General features: G+C 44.4%; 2 long non-coding RNA genes across 2 annotated transcripts; both read right to left on the reverse strand.

Annotated features, from left to right (window-relative positions):
- Positions 1-1,126: 1,126 nt before the first annotated feature.
- On the reverse strand, positions 1,127-17,308 carry LOC127580513 (uncharacterized). Its single transcript, XR_007957829.1, has 3 exons — positions 16,987-17,308; positions 4,838-5,034; positions 1,127-2,530 (listed from the first exon to the last, which is right to left on the reverse strand). It is a non-coding gene; the product is annotated as an uncharacterized LOC127580513 (long non-coding RNA).
- Positions 9,945-16,968, reverse strand: LOC127580515 (uncharacterized). Its single transcript, XR_007957834.1, has 3 exons — positions 15,784-16,968; positions 12,462-12,602; positions 9,945-10,376 (listed from the first exon to the last, which is right to left on the reverse strand). It is a non-coding gene; the product is annotated as an uncharacterized LOC127580515 (long non-coding RNA).
- Positions 17,309-19,362: the final 2,054 nt, after the last annotated feature.

The raw sequence follows: 19,362 nt of genomic DNA on the forward strand, positions 1-19,362 counted from the left end.
GAACAGTCTCCCCTTGTAACTGCCCAGCCCTAGCAGCATCCACATCAAGCTGAGAGTATCACTCCACCGAAGCAAAATGACTCAGTTCAAAATGAATCCCTGCTCAGTTTTCAGGCTGCAGCTCAAAGTGCAAAGGGAATTCTCGACTGCAGAAGAAACTGAAGTCAAGTCATCAAATATTGGAGATGGCAAGTGCAATTCCTGATGCTAAGAGATTAAGGAGTATGGGGAGAAGGCATGTGGGGGGAGGGATACAGTGGATGAGACGCCAACATACTTAGTGGTGGCACAAATCTGTAGGGCTGAATGGCCTGGCCTACTACTAATATTCAATGTTTCTCTCCCCTACAACCCCCCCCCCCCCCCATCTCATGCAGGGATCTAACAAGTCAGAGATTGGATGCAGTTGCCATTCATGCCTCAACATACAACCCACTCCAGGCATGCTCTCCTTCCTACAGGCCCTTGTGACAAGAGACTGCAGATGCAGTCAAGGAACAAAAACTGGAAGAACTCAGCAGGTCAGGCAGCATCAGTGGAGGGAAATGGACTGATATCGTTTTGGATCCAGACCATTCTCCTGGGCATAATATGCCAGAACTTGGGCAGCTGCACTAATGACAAACAGAGCAGGAATGGATTTCTACACTGGGTTGGTCTGTTAATTGGCCACAGTTGCTGCTTTGTCCGAATGATAGAATCTGCTGAGGGTGGGGAGAAGTGTTGGAGAATAAAAACGGGATTAATGTGGGGTAGGTTTAAATGGTCACATGGAGGTCAGTGTGGAGGTGAAGGGTTTGTTTCTGTGCTCCACGACTACAAAACAGCTTTACCTTGAAGGGCCTGCCATTTCCATTCAACTATCACCACCCAGAAGGTGGTGCAAATTAACACTCCCATGTCAAGGTGCAGCCAAACATTTGCCAGTTGAGTTTCAAGGCCATTAGAAAATGGCCATGTTTATGTACAAGAGACTCAGGTCCCAAATTGAGTAGCTCTCTTTAAGCAGTTTAGCTCCAGCAGAAGGTATTAGGAGAGTAATTCTGGGTGATGTTTAATCAAGCTCTCAACCATATTTATGCCTGCTTCTGGACAAACAAGCATCTGAAGAACTTGTTCTTCATTTACTTTATGGCACACAAGGGGTCAATGCTACCACTTTTAATTTGTTACACTTCCAAACAAAATCTTAAGATACAGTTTGAAGATTTAAAATTCTTGTTTGGATCTAACAATATGCCAGTGAATGTCTATTTGCATATACCTACTGCCAACATGAGCAGAAAGTTGCCCAACACACACGACCCCCACGTCAGTGCCATTTGGGTCATGTAAAGTTGCCCTTACAGAATTTGCAAATCACTACCCAAGAGCAAATAAAATCCAAATCTTACAGGTTTTGGTGAAAAAGAAGCAATTTTCAGCTTGTATTTCTTGGCACATGTGCAGATTACATAGCTTTGTGTTATGGGGGGGTGAGGAATAAAAATGGTACAGCCAGTTTCCTAGGAACACAACCCCCTGTAATAGAGCAGTTGCCCGTACCTTTTTCAAAGCACACAGACACCCACACAAATTCTCACAATAATCAGTGCACTTTATGATTACATTTCTATTGCAGTAAGAGCCTCCAGAAAGGGCCAAAGTACACATCATAGATAACCATTAATCCATTTTTAATTCTGTTAGAAATCAAACACACTCACTATAGAATCGTAAATCCATCTGGATCTCTTTCATGGCCCAACCCATACTCCAAAGGCTGATGGAGCCAAAAATCTCAGCTCATTTTGAGTGCGAGAACTGGAACTGAAGTGTAAAGATCTCCTTAGTCCATATTGAGCTAAGGGTTTTTTGTTTCTGCTTCATTAAGTAGAAAAACATAACCTCAACACATCTTGACAACTGGGTCAATCTGGTTGTGTACCATACAAGAAATCACCAACAGAAAATTCTCAGGTGCTCAGTGACTTGAAACAGTCATGAGAAGATAGCAACCAAAACCAGACTTTGCCACTCAAGGCCCCATTTATTAATTTAGCCACAACTGGCTCAGATTCCCATTAACACAAAACAAAGCTCTGCAATTTACATGCATCAAAAGGGAAGAAGATGGAACATGAAAAAAAATTAAAACAAGGATGACTTGGCCTTGTATAGCTTTATTCTCATTCCTTTATTCACTGAATAATTGTGTCCTATTGGAATTCAAGACATTTCTTACAGGAAACTGTCCTTTAATTCTTTGAAATCCCATGCTCAAGAAAGCTGCTAATTATTTCACAAGGTTAAGCCCAGTTTCTCTTCTGCCCACAGCCTTCAGCTTGAGACCTTTCTTGCTGTTTTTATATTAGAAACAACTTTTGGGAATTGCTGGAATACAAGTCTTCATATGTCAATGCAAACTGTAGCATCATCAAGACCAGACAGCATCAAAACAGCTCCATGATCACAGGAGCTAACCGGCCAGTGGTTGCTACCTAAACCACTCCAGTTCGTGGTTCGTGCTTTGAGTGTCAAAGGAAATAGTCTGCATTGGAAAAATCAACACATTAAAATCATTTTGTGCAGAAAACAATAAGATGTAATATTTTAAACATTTGGCAATTAACCTTGTCGTCAATGGGTTCAAGAATCATTTGTGCGCATTAATCCATACACGTGACACTTCTGACGAGTGAAGGTTTAAGATGGCTGTTGCAGGAGAAGCCAATGACAGAACAAAACTCAGTGATTTTATTATACAACTTAAATTTACTGCTCAAAACTCCAAGTAGCTCCCTTTCCAAATCTAGGCTCCAGCTGCTGCCTGTCTGGGCCAGATTTACAAGGCAAGCAAGTCCAGAAAATAATACCCTGCTCTTAATTTGCCCCAGCCCCCATTCTCCCACTGCCCCCCTCCCCCCATGGTGCTTCATTCCCCACATGAAGCAGAGAAACAGATTCAATCCCACCAGTTCCATCCCAACCCTGGCATTTAGTAATCCGGCCCATTCTCCATACCGTGGGCAGCAGAAATTAAGACCTCAATGCAAAGTTCAATGTACAACTCTGCATCAACCTCTTCGAGAAGTGCAGGACATTTTCAGGGGTTTGGTAGCCAACAATTTGCTCCTGCAACATGACCAAAACAATGGAGCCTAGATCCATGTCCAATTTGCAAGCAACCTCCCAAATCTTTAGTAGCCGCCACAAGCTGGTTCTCCTCGCTTCTTGGTGTGGCTTCCAACTACCCAACCAAGATCTAAGCTTGTGAAACTGTCTCAAAAATTATGCCACAAAATGACCAGCTACTTGTATTCCATCGCCGGGGGGAGCAGATTTTAATCCAATAAATAATGGCAATGTCTTTCTAGACCATACTTTAATAAGACAATTCCAATAAAATAAAGTTATTAAAAACATCAATCCTGGCTCATTGTGGATGTGGAATGGCCACTAGAAGACAAAGCAATTTTGTGGATTTCCAAACTTAATGCTGCATTACGCAAGAGCAGTCTGTCCGACAGACGTGACTTTGCCTGTCCAAACTGCAGCAGCAGTATTGTACCACTGGAGGTCGTCAGTGAGCCAGCCTACAAGGACACCCTCTCGCGACAAGAAATAAATATTGCAGCATCTCACTTTTCTCAAGTTCAATACTGAAAGCAACTCCAATGAGTTTTCTCAACCACTTGAAGCCAGCAGTCACCGATGAGCAGAGGAAGACTTCCAACATACTTACCCAAAGCACTGACACCAAGCATCAGCATCGTTTCTCTACCCAAGACATGAAGCAGCTCAAATTCACCCCAAAGTGTATCTCAATTCCAAGCTGCTCCACCATGGCATCCAAAGTAAAATGTCCCATCCACAAAAACCCTAAAGCAACTCAGCCAATTACAAATCAGACGTGACCATAAGATAAAGCAGCAGCATTAGATTACTGAGCCCATCAAGTCTGTTCTGTCATTCAATTATGGTAGATATTTTATTCCTTTCAACCCCATTCTCCCACTTTCTCTCCTTAACCCATCAATCTGCTTTAAATACACCAACTAACTTGGCCTCCACAACCTTCAGTGGTGACAAGATAAAAGGCAGAAGGTACGTAAACTGACAATTTAAATGAAGCTTCCCACTGTCTCGTCCTGGGGCAGAGATCGATCACCAACCAACTTCCTTCATTCTGCATCCCTGGAGAGATTCCTCCTGATGCAGTGTACCTCGTTCACAATGGTAGTCTAACGGCCAGGCCAATCACTTGCTCTGGCAGAAGATCAGCTATTCTCAAAGCTCGAGAAGAAATTGTCAACGATACTTTCAAGTGACACCAATCACCAGCAAGCTGTTAGCCAATGCTTCAGTGGTACCTTCACCTTCTCATCCAGACCGCCACGCAACTTTTGCCCACCTCAGTGGTGTAAGTGCTTCAGTATGCGAGGATCCTACAGGGCCACAGGCTATGTTGAAGGGTGGGATTAGGCTAGGTAGCCGTTGACTGACTAAACAGCTGCCTCCTACATCAAAAAAATTCTGTCATTACTAGGCCCAGGCAAAAAGCCAGATTCTGCTGATGAAGACCAAGTGATTGGCTTAGCTGTTAGACCACCACTGTGAAAGTATACTGCATCGGGAGGAAACTCTCCAGGGATGCAGAATGAAAAGGTGATTGGTGATCGATCTCTGCCCCAGGACACCACAGTGGGCAGTTTCATTTAACTAGTCAGTTAAATATGTACCTTCTGCAGTTTCTTTTACTCTTATTTTCCCACCACCAATATGCCCAGTTAACTTCCACCAAATCTTTTCATTGCACTGAATATAGCCTTTGTCTTAATTCAAGCAGCCCACTTACCTTAAACTAATTTATACTTTCACTTGAAACCAGCTTAGGTTCTACTTATTTCCTCATTTTTTTTTCTTCAAGTCACCTCCTGCGACTGAGAAACTTCAAATTCCTTCCTTGTGTTAAGTAGCAATTCAAATATTTCTAAGGCGATTCCTCAGTTAGACTAAAGAAATCAAGGAAAGACTCAGCAGATCGGGCAGCATCTGTGAAGACAGAAACAGTTAAAATGTTTCAAATGATCAGCATTTCATCAGAATCCCTTACCTCACCTCTCATTTTGGATTTCTGAGGTCTACTGTATTTTGCTCCTGGAATGCATCAACCCACAATTTCAATCCGGGATTAGTAAAAAGCCTCCCAACATCACAGATCCAATATCTCTGAACTCCTTGTACATTTACACCAGACAGATGATTTTTGCTGAATAATGTCTGTTTTGCTATTTAACACCCATGCAAATATTTCTACCTGGACAGCTGCCTCTGGGTTATCTCCACGCTGTGAAATAGATCATCCTTCACGATTCTATCCCTACCACCTGCATAGTCCACACCCCTCTGCTTTCAGCATCTCTTCCCCACTTCTGGCAAGTGGGTGTGTAGAATAAGCAGTGCACTATTCCTAGCCCTGAAAACCATCACTAATTGTTCCATCACAACCCCACTGGGAATTCTTGGTTAATAGTGATTAATGGAATCCTCCAAGCACACTGAACCCATATTTACCCTGATAAAGTTGTAATCAGGAGCATTAAGTATCCCACCCTATGTTAAAAGTCAGTTGGCTATGGCAACTGCTATGTTATCACTTCACAGCACATATTTATAATATTCCAGTAATTCTCTTGAACAATCACACATATACTCCCATGTTGTAATGAGTCTTCAGAACCGAGAGTTATCTTTACAACCCTTCCCAATGTTTTGAACCTTCCTTTCCTGTAATTCTTCTCCATTCATTTCAACCAAGTTTCTCATGTTGAATGGAACGGTGCTCATAGAAACCAAGGCAGCTGAAGATCTTGCCAGAAGTGGGGAAGAGATTTCCATTTTGAGTTGCAGGAGTTGGGGGGGGGGGGGGGGGGGGGAGAGAAGAAGGAAGGTGGGGAGGAGGATACACACTCTCTCTAAGGGGAAAAACTGTTGATGAGGACAAGTTGCACAGATCATCAAGTCAATGGGGACAGTTAAAACGAGAACATTACAGCACAGTACCGGCCCTTCAGCCCACAATGTTGTGCTGACATTTTATTCTTCTGAGATTTATCTAACCCTCCCCTCCCACATACCCCTCCATTTTTCTATCATTCACGTGGCTAAGTCTCTTAAATGTCCCTCATATCTGCCTCCACAACCTCAGCCGGCAGTGCGTTCCAGACACCCACCACTCTGTGGTAAGAAAAAACTTGCCCCTTACATCCCCCCTTTACCTTCTTCCAATCACCTTAAAATTATGCCCCCAGGTGAGCCATTTTCACCCTGGGAAAAAGTCTCTGTCTACTCGATCTATGCCTCTTATCATCTTGTACACCTCTACCAAGTCACCTCTCATCCTCCTCCTCTCCAAAGAGAAAAGCCCTAACTCACTCAACCTATCCTCACGAGACATGCTCTCCAATCCAGACAGCATCCTGGTAAATCCCCTCTGCACCCTCTCTAAAGCTTCCACATCCTTTCTATAATGAGGTGACCAGAACTGAACACAATACTCCAAGTGTGGTCTAACCAGAGTTTTATAAAGCTGCAACATCACCTGGCAGCTCTTGAACTCAATACCCCAACTAATGAAGGCCAACACACCACATGCCTTCTTAACAACCATATCAACCTGCAGGGCAACCTTGAGGGATCTATGGACATGGACCCTAAGATCCCTCTGTTCCTCCACACAGATCCCTGTGGAACACCACTGATCAACGACATCCAGTCAACAAAATGCTCCGTCTTCAGCCACCCTGTCTTCTATGGGTGAGCAGATTCTGAATCCACTCAGCCAGGTTTCCCTAGATCCCATGCCTCCTGACTTTCTGAATGAGCCTTCCATGAGGAACCTTATCACATGCCTTATTGAAATCCATGTACACCACATCCACTGCTCAACCTTCAATGTGCTTTGTCACATCCTCAAAGAATTCTATCAGGCTTGTGAGGCACAACCTGCCCCTCACAAAGCCATGCTGACTGTCCCTAATCAGCCTATGCTTCTCCAAATGCCCATAAATCCTGTCTCTAAGAATCTTCTCCAGTAATTTGAAGATTCTTCAAATTAACAGAGAAGACTCACTGGGCTGTAGGAATAAAGAACAAACAAAACTATGAATTGAGGCCAGTTGGAGAGTGAGAATACAAGGAATATTAAGTTGTTAAAAAAAAAATGCAGGGCTGTCAGACACCTTCCACGGAGGTGCTACTGATGTGTCTTCTTCCCAAACCAGCTTTCCCTCTACTCGAGCACAGAGAATGTGGCTGCATTTCCCCACACTTCTCTTATCCCTTGTCCTCTTGTACAAACCAAGGATAGAGTTGCCAAAGTCCCAACCTTTCACTGCACCAGCCTCTGCATTCAATGGATCATCCTTCCCCATTCAACCAGCACCTGCATAGTCCACCATCTTCTGCTTCCAGCATTCTCTTCCCCAATTCTTGGGGGGGGGGGGGGGGGGGGGAGAAAAGAGAGAGAGAGAAAAAGAACTTCATCTCTCTGGGTTTCTTTTGCAACTCCCTTGGTTTGCTCTTATGTCCATACCAATAACCACCCTTCCAACAATGTAGGGGAGGTGTAATACCCATTTTTCCACCTCTTCCCTCCTCACCATCCAGAGATGGAGTCTTTCCAAGTGAAGCAGCAATTCACTTTACTTCTTCCAATCTAATGTACTGCATTCAGTGTTCACAATGAAGTCTCCCTTACACTGGAGAAACTAAGACACTGACTGGGCAATTGCTTCAAGGAGCACCAGTGTTCATTCTGCAGGGGCCACTTGGAGCCCCTCAATACTGATCGCAAAGTCTCCAGCCCACTGCAACTTTGTGATGGAGAGCCAACACAAGTTTGAGGTCCAGCACCTCATCTTGTACCTGGTTATGTTGGACCTTCCAGCTTAGTATGGAATTCCACCATTTCCAGTAACTCCATTCCTCCTGCAACTTTGACAGTGTTTCTATTGGCACCTAATGTTTCTGGAAATTCTGGGGTTCAAATGGCAGACATCCCATGCACATGACAAGGCTTTCCAGCATCTCCACTCCTTTCTGACTGCAGAAAATGGGGGCCCTGAACTCCTTGCAATATTCCAAGTCCACACTCACATCAATTTGAAGGTAGAATGATGTTCTCCTCCAACTCTGCTTCAAGGCTAAAACCCCTACACTTCTCAGGAGAAGCACAAACACCCCTCTGTCATTAGGCTGAATCTCAGTCTCTTCCATTCCACAGGCTCCTTCAGCAACTGACATAGGAAGACAAATTGTTCATTATGCAATTAAATTTTACTTTATTACAATAGGTATGGCATGAAACTTTAAGCAGTTTAATATTATGCAAATGAACAATCTAGCTGTGAATTTGAGACAAAGGGACACGTATACAGGGGGGAGAAATAATAATCAGAACCACCAGCCTGAGTATCTGGTCCATGACTATAGTCAAATGTGTACTATTTATAAAGTGAAGGATGAGTAAAGGCATTTCTTCTCCCCCCCCCCCCCCCCAATGTCTGCAGTTGCTGAACAGCCAAGACCATACCAAAAAAAAGTGCATGTGGCAACATAAGCAGCTGTTATCTTAATCTCAGGATTAAGTGTCTGCTTTCAGTCAAAATAAAGATTTTTTTTTGAAGGAAATACACATAATGTCCTTGAGTTTTTCTAGGAAAACCTGGCAGCTCCAGAGGTCATTTTTAGAATCCAAAAATTACAATGTCAGAGCCTTTATCGCGGCAGCAGCTAAATTCAACTCGTGTGCATCTCTCTATGAAGCAGCTGCAGATGTTGCTTCCAAACCCAAGGAAAGCTTGCTTCTAGTTTCTCATTCATCATGGGCTGTTTACCAGAACACTTCTATAACAGTCAGGATTGCTGTGAAGTACACCAACTCTGAGGGTCAACATGTGACTACAGCTTGACTACACTAAAACTGCCCGTCAAAGATTCGACACCATGCACCTTAAGTCCATGTCAAGATAATTTCCAACACAAGTACCATTTAGGATCCCCAGTCTGTGCAGCACAAACTCAAGGCAACGCTAGACCAAAATTGAATGTTTCTCATCCGGCACGATTCAGAAACCCTATTTAATATTCAGAAGTCACAGTAGAAAATATTCAAGTGGATACACATACAGAAAATGATCAGTGGGTAAGGCAGTATCTATGAAGAGAGAAATAGTTGATGCTTCAGGTCAAACTCTCATTGGATGTGGGAGAAGTTTAAAGAAAAACAAGAGCTTTTACATTGCAGAGTTGAAGAGAAAAAGGGAATCCGTGGTAGGGTGCAGTAAATACAAGGAACTGAAATGGTACAGATGGGTGCTGCTGGCTGAGAGGGGGCAAAGGCTCACTGATCGCAACTGCTCCTTCTTGAGGAAGTGCAAAAGGAGGAGGACACTTGCTGGACTTGTAGGGCACAACAATGGAAATCTGAAATTAATAACACTACAGTCTGTGCAAGAGACACAGAGAACTGCGATGGCCCATTGTTGCAGAAAGATTGCCCATTCTCTATCCCAGAGAACTGTTGATGTGCACTCAATACCAAATGGAGGTCAATAGACTTATGTACATTAAGAAAATGAAAAGATATGGTGACAAGGCAGGAATATGGACAAGGTGCAAGACTATCTACCATCCTGAATGGGAAAGCACATACAAGGGACTGTCAGATCTATTCTGCTTCCAGTTCCTAAGTTTGAAGCCGACACAATCTGATGTCTTAAAACATGCACTATAATATTTTCATTTGGAATTCACTTCTTTCCTATCCCAATCTCATTTAGGAAAGGGTTAAGAGTCAAGTCAAAGCAAGCCAAGTACAAATTTGACAGGTTCTTCCGCAAATGAAGGTCAACTGCTGAACTATGATTATAAATACATCAGTGCAGAGAGGAAACCCTTTCGCTTTACACTGAAGAATGCAAATTGAGCCAATACATGCGCCACATTGTAGAGCATTATATGGAGGAAGCAGATAAAGCGATAGCAGACCTGCTTCTAAGAATGTGTCCGAGTAAAGCAAACAGAAGCAAGGGTTGTGATGTGAAAGTAACCAACTAGTCCAGCCTCTTCTTCCCACTCCCCCTTAACATCAAGGACTAGGATGTCAAAGCGAAGGACGTCATGCTTGCAAAAGAAAATTAACCCTTGCAGTTCTGGACAAGTATCAATAATACAAGAACACGAGGGGAGATCGGTCTGGTTCCACATGAACCGATGACAGGGAAACACGACTGGTAGCTTCCAGGATCAGTAAGGCACACAAGCTGGAGATGAACCGCGACGAGTATGTGTGCAGTAATGCAAGCTCCTCCGGACCTGGAGTTGAGGAGAACCTAAATAACAAAGCACAAAAAGTAAAGATGGTTTCTGCCGCAGCAATAATGTACTTAATTTCAATTAAAGGAAAATATTAAAGATGGGAAGTTTAAGCCCAATATCAAATAGAAAGAATAAAAATATGATGAAAGGTGATTGAAGAGTGTCAGTGTGGCCCTCTTACGAACAGCTCAACAAAAACAACTTTTGCATGAACATTTATCTCATTTCTCCATTGGATTTAATCCCCAAGCTCGTGCTTTGATCAGCAAGGATTGACTAGATTTCAGAAGCCAAGCTGGAAACAGACATCGGAAACATTCAGTTCCAGAGGGCTGATTTAGGCACAGTGTGCCAGAGAGGTTCACCATACACTTCAAAATATAAACACCAGCTGCTACAGATGTGGTTCCTTGCATTTTGCTCATGAAGTATATTCATGATAGTACAAAGACATTAATTGCTCTCGTTCTCAGAAGTTCCATTGGTTCTATCCACAATGGGACACAGACAATGCCACAGCAGGTAGTCTTGCTGCCTCAGTCCAGTGAACTGGGGTGAGTACCAACCTCTGGTGCTGTCTGTGCAGAGTTCACATGTTCTAGCTGTATCTGCGTGGGTTTCCTTCTGGTGCACCAGTTGCCTCCCATGCCGTAAGGGGGGAGGGGGATACACCCCTCCCATGCCATAAAAACATGCTGAATTATTACTCTTCACATTGTTTCCTACCAGTCCACCCTCATCAATTCCAGCTCTTACATGCTGAATCAACAGGCATGTGTGGGATACTCACAAAGCCAAGCCATCAAGGTCATCGATCTGCCTTCAGGACAGAACAAAATTAACAGGCCTAGCTTGTGGGGCATCAAAAAAAAATCAAACACACACTTTGACAGGAGTCAGCAAGTTTCAATCTGGAGCAAGAGCTGCTAATGACATAACAGCTCCCTCCAATCATACCCAGCACCTTGGCTGTGGTCAATTCATTTCACAGTTCCCAACTTGCTTCATTCAGTGTCCATACTCCCACAGGTCCCTTTGCTCTCTCTCCACCCCACTGCCTTCTCTGCTCTATCATCGAGGGTAAAAAGAGAGAGGAAGGATATTTTTGAAGTCGCATCGACCCAACACGTTAACCATTCTCCTCCCCGGTGACATGATCCAACCTGCTGAGCATTCCCAGCATTTCCTGTTTTTATTTTGTTCAGGGTGAAACAGGGATCCAATCTGGTACATAATTGGATTCAGAAGTGTTTATGGAGCAGAACATTTACCAGCTAAGTCACCAACCAAGGCACACTGCCAGCATTGAAAATGATTAAGTAATTCAAGTCTAGCCTGTGGAATAATCCAATGATTCTTCCAATTTCTCTAGAATTATCCACTGAAAGAAGCAGGAACTAAGTGTTAATAGGTACACCGATTAGGGAGATTTGGGGAATGGATATTCAAGGAAGTGCACAAGTTTCCCCACCCACCTTCCCTGCAAAACATGATGCATGGACTGAATAGCAGATCAGCTAGGTCACTGCTTCCCCAACTGATGATACCTGCTGACTTCATTTACTACACTAGAAAGCAAGCATTACTCACCACTGCTCATTAACTCAACACTAAAAATGAACGCTGCTCACGTCATCCCCTTCCTCCTTCAGCAGGGCCAAGCTCCAAAGTAGATTCAGCCAATCTAATGTCGTCAACATCAGACACCACAGGAACAGGCACTTCAGAGTCTATGCTGACCACCAAACATTTATTTACATCATTTTATTCTCCCCCATCCCATCAACTCCACCCCCCAGTTTCTTCCCCTTATCTACAAAACCAGGGACAATTTGCAGTTGGTAACCTACCAACTTGTCTTTCTGAAGCTGGACACAAAATGCAGAGTCACAGAGAGAACATGCAAACCCCACACAAACAGTACCGGAGGTCAGGATTGAACCTGGGTCACAAGAGCTGAGGCAGCAGCTCTCTGAGCTGCGTCACTGCCGCGTTCAGTACAGGTCTCGCAGTTCAGGAAGGGGAGGAGAGGGCAGGCAGCAGCTTGATTCAAAAAAGGAAGGAAGCATTCAAGAACTGAGAAAACATTGTCAACTAACCTCAGTGTACTGGTTTGCGCAGGGTCAAGTAATGAAAGACAACCAGACAGAACTCATGACTTCGGAAAAGCAATCTTAGAATGTTGGCTGTTTCTTAACAACCCACTGAACCTTCAGAGGTGTTTTTTTTGAAGTCATCCCCTGATGGGCAGATAATGACAAGGTTAGTAATGGTAATCTTGGTCATTTTTGGTGCCTGCCAACACCATTAAGAAACTGACGAGTGCAGAATAAACCTCCCCCAGCCCTGAACAAACAGCTTAACTGCATTTCCTGCACTGTCATCTCTTTTTGTACCTTGGCAGAGTGTGGGCATTTCTTCAACATGAGCATGCAAAACAGGTCTACTTGCAACAGGGATAAACCTCTCAGCTCATCCATACCATGAAATAAGAAGTTTTCCACCCATCAATCTGATCTGCAATTAACTCCGATGCCAAATATGGACCAGTACGCCTCTCAATCCAATGCACCTTCTGGTCGAGGTTACTCCAATATCAAGTGATGCAAAACCATCCCACCAGCACATCCATAGAAACAAAATGTAGGATTACCGTAACCCTTCTGCTTCAAGATACGCAATCCTCAACATTCTGTTAAACTGAAGTAGGCATTATAAAAGAACAGAACTCACCAACCAGCTAGACCGAATCAAAAGAGACATACGCCTTCAGTATGTACTCGGCAGTGCCGAATGCTTCACAATACAATTTAAGACCCTCACTTCTTGGCTCCTTTCCCTCCTCTAAACACACCCCTCCGATCATCTGCCCCTCAAAAGGAAAAGCTTCCTCAGTGACCTCACCAAACGCCTTGATAGTTGAAGTCCCTCTCTCATCTCCACCTTTCTCTCCCACTCACCTCAAGACCACCCAAGCCAAAGTCAGCAATCGTCTGTTCACCGGAATTACATCACTTTCCTTCCACTTGCATTCAGCCTCTCCCTCGCATGTACCACCACCATCCTCAGCTCCACTCACTTCCACTGGATGACACACCTCATCCCCATCTCATATGGTCCAATGGGTCAGATCAATACAACTGCTTTAGAACTCAAGAGGAATTTCAGTGTTTTGCCCTGCTCACTTGGAGATCCCACCCACCATTCACATACTCCAGCACCATCAGCCCTATCCTCATTCAACATCTCCCGCACAAAACATGGAGATAGTCACACCCCCACCTCTGTAACCACCTTCTATATGTTCCAGCACAGGATCCTCTTGCAACCCACCCCCATGTCACCATCCCCAGCTCCTTTGCCACCTCACTTCACCATCTTCCGTGGAAATCCATATGCCCTTCTGCTTGTGGTACATCTCGACTCCCAGGTCATCAACCACTCACCCCACCCACTTAATCTTTGAAGTGCGATAGAGCGCACATCTACCAGATGACAACGTCTTGAGGTTCTAACCCCTACAAGTCATACATAGCAACAAAAGCCTGGGTCGGAAACATCCAGGAACTCAAATCAGCATTGGAAGCACGGGGCAATACCAGGGCTGTGTCCTTTAATTACAATGAAGTTTGATGCAGTCTGCTGGCTGACTCCTCTCTGCCTGTCTGCTCAAGCTCGGCAGATGACACCCAATATTTCCTGTTCGATTTCAGACTCCCAGGCGCAGAAGAAAATCAGCCCATTTCTGCATGAGATTATACAAACAAAAATGGTCGGTGGATGATGTGACGCAGCACAAGGCTGAACTGAGCATCACCAAGTCAGCTCTGGGGGGGGGGGGGGGGGGGAAAGCAGAGGCCAAAATGAAGGAATGGTCCCTGTTCTCTTCCAGAGAAGATACTTTACAAAGTAAAATTGATCCACTGCTTCTCCACATTATACAGGGAGAAAATTCATCTTGTTTGCATTTTTAATCTGCAAGTAGAAATACAGTTACTGTTTTTGGAGAAGGATTTAGAGGCATTCTAACCATTCTGGGATTCAGGTTGTATGCAAGGATCCACAGAACCTCGGGTGGTCAAAGGAGCCACCAATTTTGAAAAGGGACAAGAGAATATTTTGACTGTCGTTTTAGATGCACACCCATTTGCATCACAACATGCCGCCACTCACACCGTCTCCAAACACCTAGCTACGCAGTTGAGAATTGGGATGTTATCTGCATAACACGCAGATCCCGGCACAACGCAGCTGAATGCCTCTGGTCTCGCCTGCTGCGCACCCGGCTCTAAAGTGTTGCGATAACATAAATCAGATCACTCAAAGTACTTGGAATAAAAGCGCACATCAAGTAAAATATACATGGTCGTACACATTCAAAAATGCCTCCATCACACACTTTTACAAATAAAGCTCTTGTGCACGTAGGTGCATTTTAAAAAAATCAAGTAGCCAACATTAAATCTCAGACCCAATTTCAAGCCGCACCTCAACGTGAATAAACCCAAATCTACATCTAAAAGGGAATCAGATTAAAACCAGACTACAAGGTCCAGTTGACATCAACAACTAATCCCCGAAACTGAACTCATCTTCGCCCCGAATATAATTTCCCCGCCTCCCTTCAAACAGTTTACTGGTTTGAAGAGCTAAAAGGTTGGGGAGAGAAGTCCGGGAGTTGAATGCCAGGCTGTCAGCAGGGTAGTCACTCGGCAACCACCGTTTTTGTTTGATTTTGCAAACCGGGAGAAGTTGGGTGACTTCACTGGAAATTCCAGTTACTGGTATCACTTCCCCGAGTCCTGATACAGTCGGAGGCACTGACGCGAAATGCATCAGGATCGTGACGGGAAATAAACCGGGATGAGTCAAACAGTTTTAATCCCCGTGCCTCTACCACCCTCTCAGATCCCCACAGAGGGCAAATATCTAGAAGGCGCTTCCCAAGGGCAAAGGGGCTTCCGAATGGCAAACTTTATCACCAGCTGATAACAGCTAGCGCACCGCCCCAGGACATTTATTACGCACACAACGGGCCTCCATTCTGCTCCCTAAGTTCCTCTGTTTCCAATGTAAATAGTTGCGTGCACGCGCGCAGCCCGGCGCGCACCCGTCTCCCTTTTCCTCGGGAACGGGTCTGGATGTAAACAAACCTCATTTACCACCCCCCCCCAATCAAGAGAATTATTATTCACCTGCAAAAGACATAAACAACCCTCCTTTAAAAAATCATTGCTTTTATACCATTAAGTCACAACGACTCTCAAAACTCCAACACCTACAAGTAAAAATAGAATGATTCAGCAGCTAACAAATTAAGTTACAAAGCAAGCTTTAACGCAACTCTAAATAATATCCAAATAATTTTGCAACTTTAAGATTGCTATTTTAATATCACTGCCGTGGTGCATTTCTATTTACCTGCGTGCTCTGGGGGTTGTCTGTCAGAGAATTTTCAGGATGGAGGGAAAGAAGCAGTGATGTTATCAGAAAAGTTAAAAGGTTGCTGCGTCACAGAGACATGGAAACAAGTCACATCCGTCAGAGGGTTGAGACAGCTCTGGAAGTACTTGGTTACTTTGCAGAAGACATTGTAGCCAATGCAATGTAACCCAGAAACTAACAAATTGTAACACTGACGATTTTTAAAAGGTCTTCTTTCCGCTCCTTCGCACGCAAAGAAATCTTCTTCAAACCTCACGCGAACGCAGCATCCTCTTCCCCAGCCGTGCGCGTTCACGGGGGCGAGCACGGGTCGCGCAGCTGCAGTTGCGCATCATCCGCAAGCGCGCCCCCGCGACTGTTTATTTCCCTCTTCCCAGTCTTAAGACTTGGATATAATGTTGCATTAAAACCCCCAAGGCGAGAGGTGGCAATGCTCTTTGCAAAAGGGGCAAGAAAATCAAACTTTGCAAGAGGCTTGGGCTGCAAAACTAAACATCGTCATGGGCGCGCTCCCCGCCCCGCGCGTTCACGCTGGCCTCCAACGCGCGTCAGGTGCTGCTCACTGTACCTAGCCGGACCATGGTGACGTCTTTATTATTTCTGTTTACATCGTGTTCTTTGGGGAGGGAGAGGAATATCGGCACATCTAAAGCCAGTAAGTTAATACAAACACAGGTTACCAGACTAGTGAACAGATTTTAACAACAAAAAGCACGCACAACTGGAAGGGGAAGGGGCGGGCACTGTGGTGCTGCTTGTGTTTTGGATTTGGACCATGTCAACAGAGCGTCAGCACCCATGTTTACCTCCAGTCTGAATTTTATCTGCGCAACATTAGCTGGAATGCGGACATGAAGTGAAACACTCTGTAACATCAGCCATGTGGCAATCAACCACGGTCGGCAGCTAAAACATGACGCAATGTGCAGCTAATAAACACTTTCCCCATGAATAATAACCCTAGTCGCTTGCAGGGAGGTATCGAAAGAAAGTTGCCATAGATTAACACCACTTTGTCCTTGATTTGCTATCTGCGTCAGGAGGCACCGAGCCGGCTTAGCAAAAATTGCAACATTCCCTCATCTCAGACCCCACAAGGTTACATATTATTATAAATGTTGGGTTCACAGGGTAGATTTAAACCGGTTGTTGCATTTCTGTTTAAAAGCGGTTACTTACGTTTCCGAGCCGTCTAGTTCTGCGACTTTTCGCAACAAGATGCGGATTTAAATTTATTGAAGAGACTCTTCGACAGCTCACACGAGGTGGAAATTGATATTGACAGCAGGTGAAGCAACGCTAAATCGGACCGCGGTGAACATCCATCCCATACACAGTGTCTGTAGAGGAATATAACCGGCAGAGAAGGGGTAAAGGACTGGTTGGAGGCACGAACGGAGAGTCACTCTGCAAGTGACGAGACTTCAAGCGCTTGATCTGGCCAGATGGAGCGAATTGCACCGCTTCAACGTGTTTCTGCCCCACGAGTATGTGTTTTGCGTTGTTTCGTAACTTGATTATATCATGTCCATTATCATGTGACATTGAGTCCTCGATGGAAACTTGTCGGGAGGGAGGGGGGGTTGATTGGTGGAAAGGGTAGAACCACGTGATAAAGCTTGCAATTCTCTCATATTAACACCGCAAGGTTAGAAAAGCAAAATTCAGCCTGCGGTACACTAAGATCGCCTTTTTGATTTTGTTCCAGGTTTATTTTTTGCTATCTCCACGATGCAACGAGATGCAGGCCTGACACACTTCATTCTAATCCAACACCCGACTTGCACTTACAGCATGTCACCGCGGAGGAAGTTTATGCATTTTTTTTAAGAGAGCGTTATTTTTAAGTGTTGCAGTTTAAAGTGAGCGGCATTCAGCTTAAAGGGAGACGAGCTTGCACTGAATGATACACAAGTGTATATAATTATGCTTGCAGCGGCTGGACGATGTCGTGTTATTTGCATTGCTTGCTGTGCCTCGTACTTCGCTGGTTATCGCTGCTAACTTACTCCTCTGCCGAGGCATGTCAAACAAAACTCGTTCGGACCTCGCTACAACCAGGAGAAAAAAATAATTACCCAACGCAACAGCATCGACGACCAGGTCTGTTTGCTGCCAGTTATATATAACATTGAAAATAATTTAATTTTCTGAGAAGTCTTCCCCGGGGATGCAAAAAAACCGGATGTTATTTAAATGCCACATGGTATCAGATGTAACAATAATAAACAACAGCCATTAAATACCAATGAGTCATAAAAGAAAAATACGCCAATGATACGTCAACCAACTTGCTGTCCAGGGGAGACTTGCACATGTGATTCAATGTGCCTTTCTGGTAAGAGCTGGAACAACAAAATACATCATCACTTTCCAGTAATTTCCGAGACGTGTTCTAGAACGCTTTAAGTGAAAGAGAAATCTTAACGCGGGGCAGGGAGATGTATATGCGTGGGAGTGTTGCAATGGATAAGTAGCAAATTGAAAGTCTGTATCCACCTACGATATTGGCTAAGTTGGCGTGTTGCTATATGCAGGGTGTGAGCTCACAGTCGTTCTATGCTCGGTTTTATGTAACACTTCGATTTTGGATTCTCATTATTTATGGTTAAATAACACATCTTAGCAGTAGTTTGGCAAGCAGGACTGTGGATTTGGTTTGTGTGGAGGTCACCTGCAGTGCATGCTGAGGGACTGGGGGCTGTCAAATTGACGCGCAACAGGGCCGCCATTGGCAGGAGGGTGTAATTGCAGCGTAACAGGTTGCAATAGGCAACTCCCGTCAGAAATACGGACACTGGAATGCAAAGCGGAAAAGTTAATTGTATGACAAAAGAATGTCAATGGGAAGCAAGGTTTTGTGATAGGAAGTATATCTGTAGGTAAGAGCTTTTATCCTTGTTAACTCTTTTATTCTAAATGTAGAGAGGGTCGAGAGCTTCAAGTTTCTGGGAGTGAACATCACCAACAGCCTCTTCTAGTCCAACCGCACATAATTCATGGCCCAGCACCTCTGTTTCCTCAGGAGGCTAAAGAAATTAGGCATGTTCCCATTGACCCTCACCAATTTTTTTAAAGATGCACCATAGAAAACATCCTATCCAGATGTATCATGGCTTGGTACGGCGACTGCTCTGCCTGAGACGGCAAGAAACTGCAGTGAGCTGTGGACACAGCTCAGCGCATCATGGAAACTAGCCTCCCCTCTGTGGACTCTGTCCACACTTCTCACTGTCTCAGTAAAGCAGCCAGCATAATCAAAGACCTCCCCCCCCCCCCCCCGAACATTCTCCCCTCTCCCATCGGGCAGAAGATACAAAAGCCTGAAAGCACGTACCACCAGGCTCAAGGACAGCTTCTATCCTATTGTCATAAGACGATTAAACGGTCTGCTTGTAGGAATAAAATTGACCCTTGACCTCACAATCTACCTTGCACCTCACTGTCTACCTGCACTGTACTCTCTAACTGTAACAGTTTATTCTGCATCCTGTTATTCAGTTTCCCTTGCACTACCTCAATGCACTGATGTGATGAAATGATTTGTATGGATGG

Source organism: Pristis pectinata, chromosome 19 (assembly GCF_009764475.1).
Source record: "Pristis pectinata isolate sPriPec2 chromosome 19, sPriPec2.1.pri, whole genome shotgun sequence".
Taxonomy (NCBI): domain Eukaryota; kingdom Metazoa; phylum Chordata; class Chondrichthyes; order Rhinopristiformes; family Pristidae; genus Pristis; species Pristis pectinata.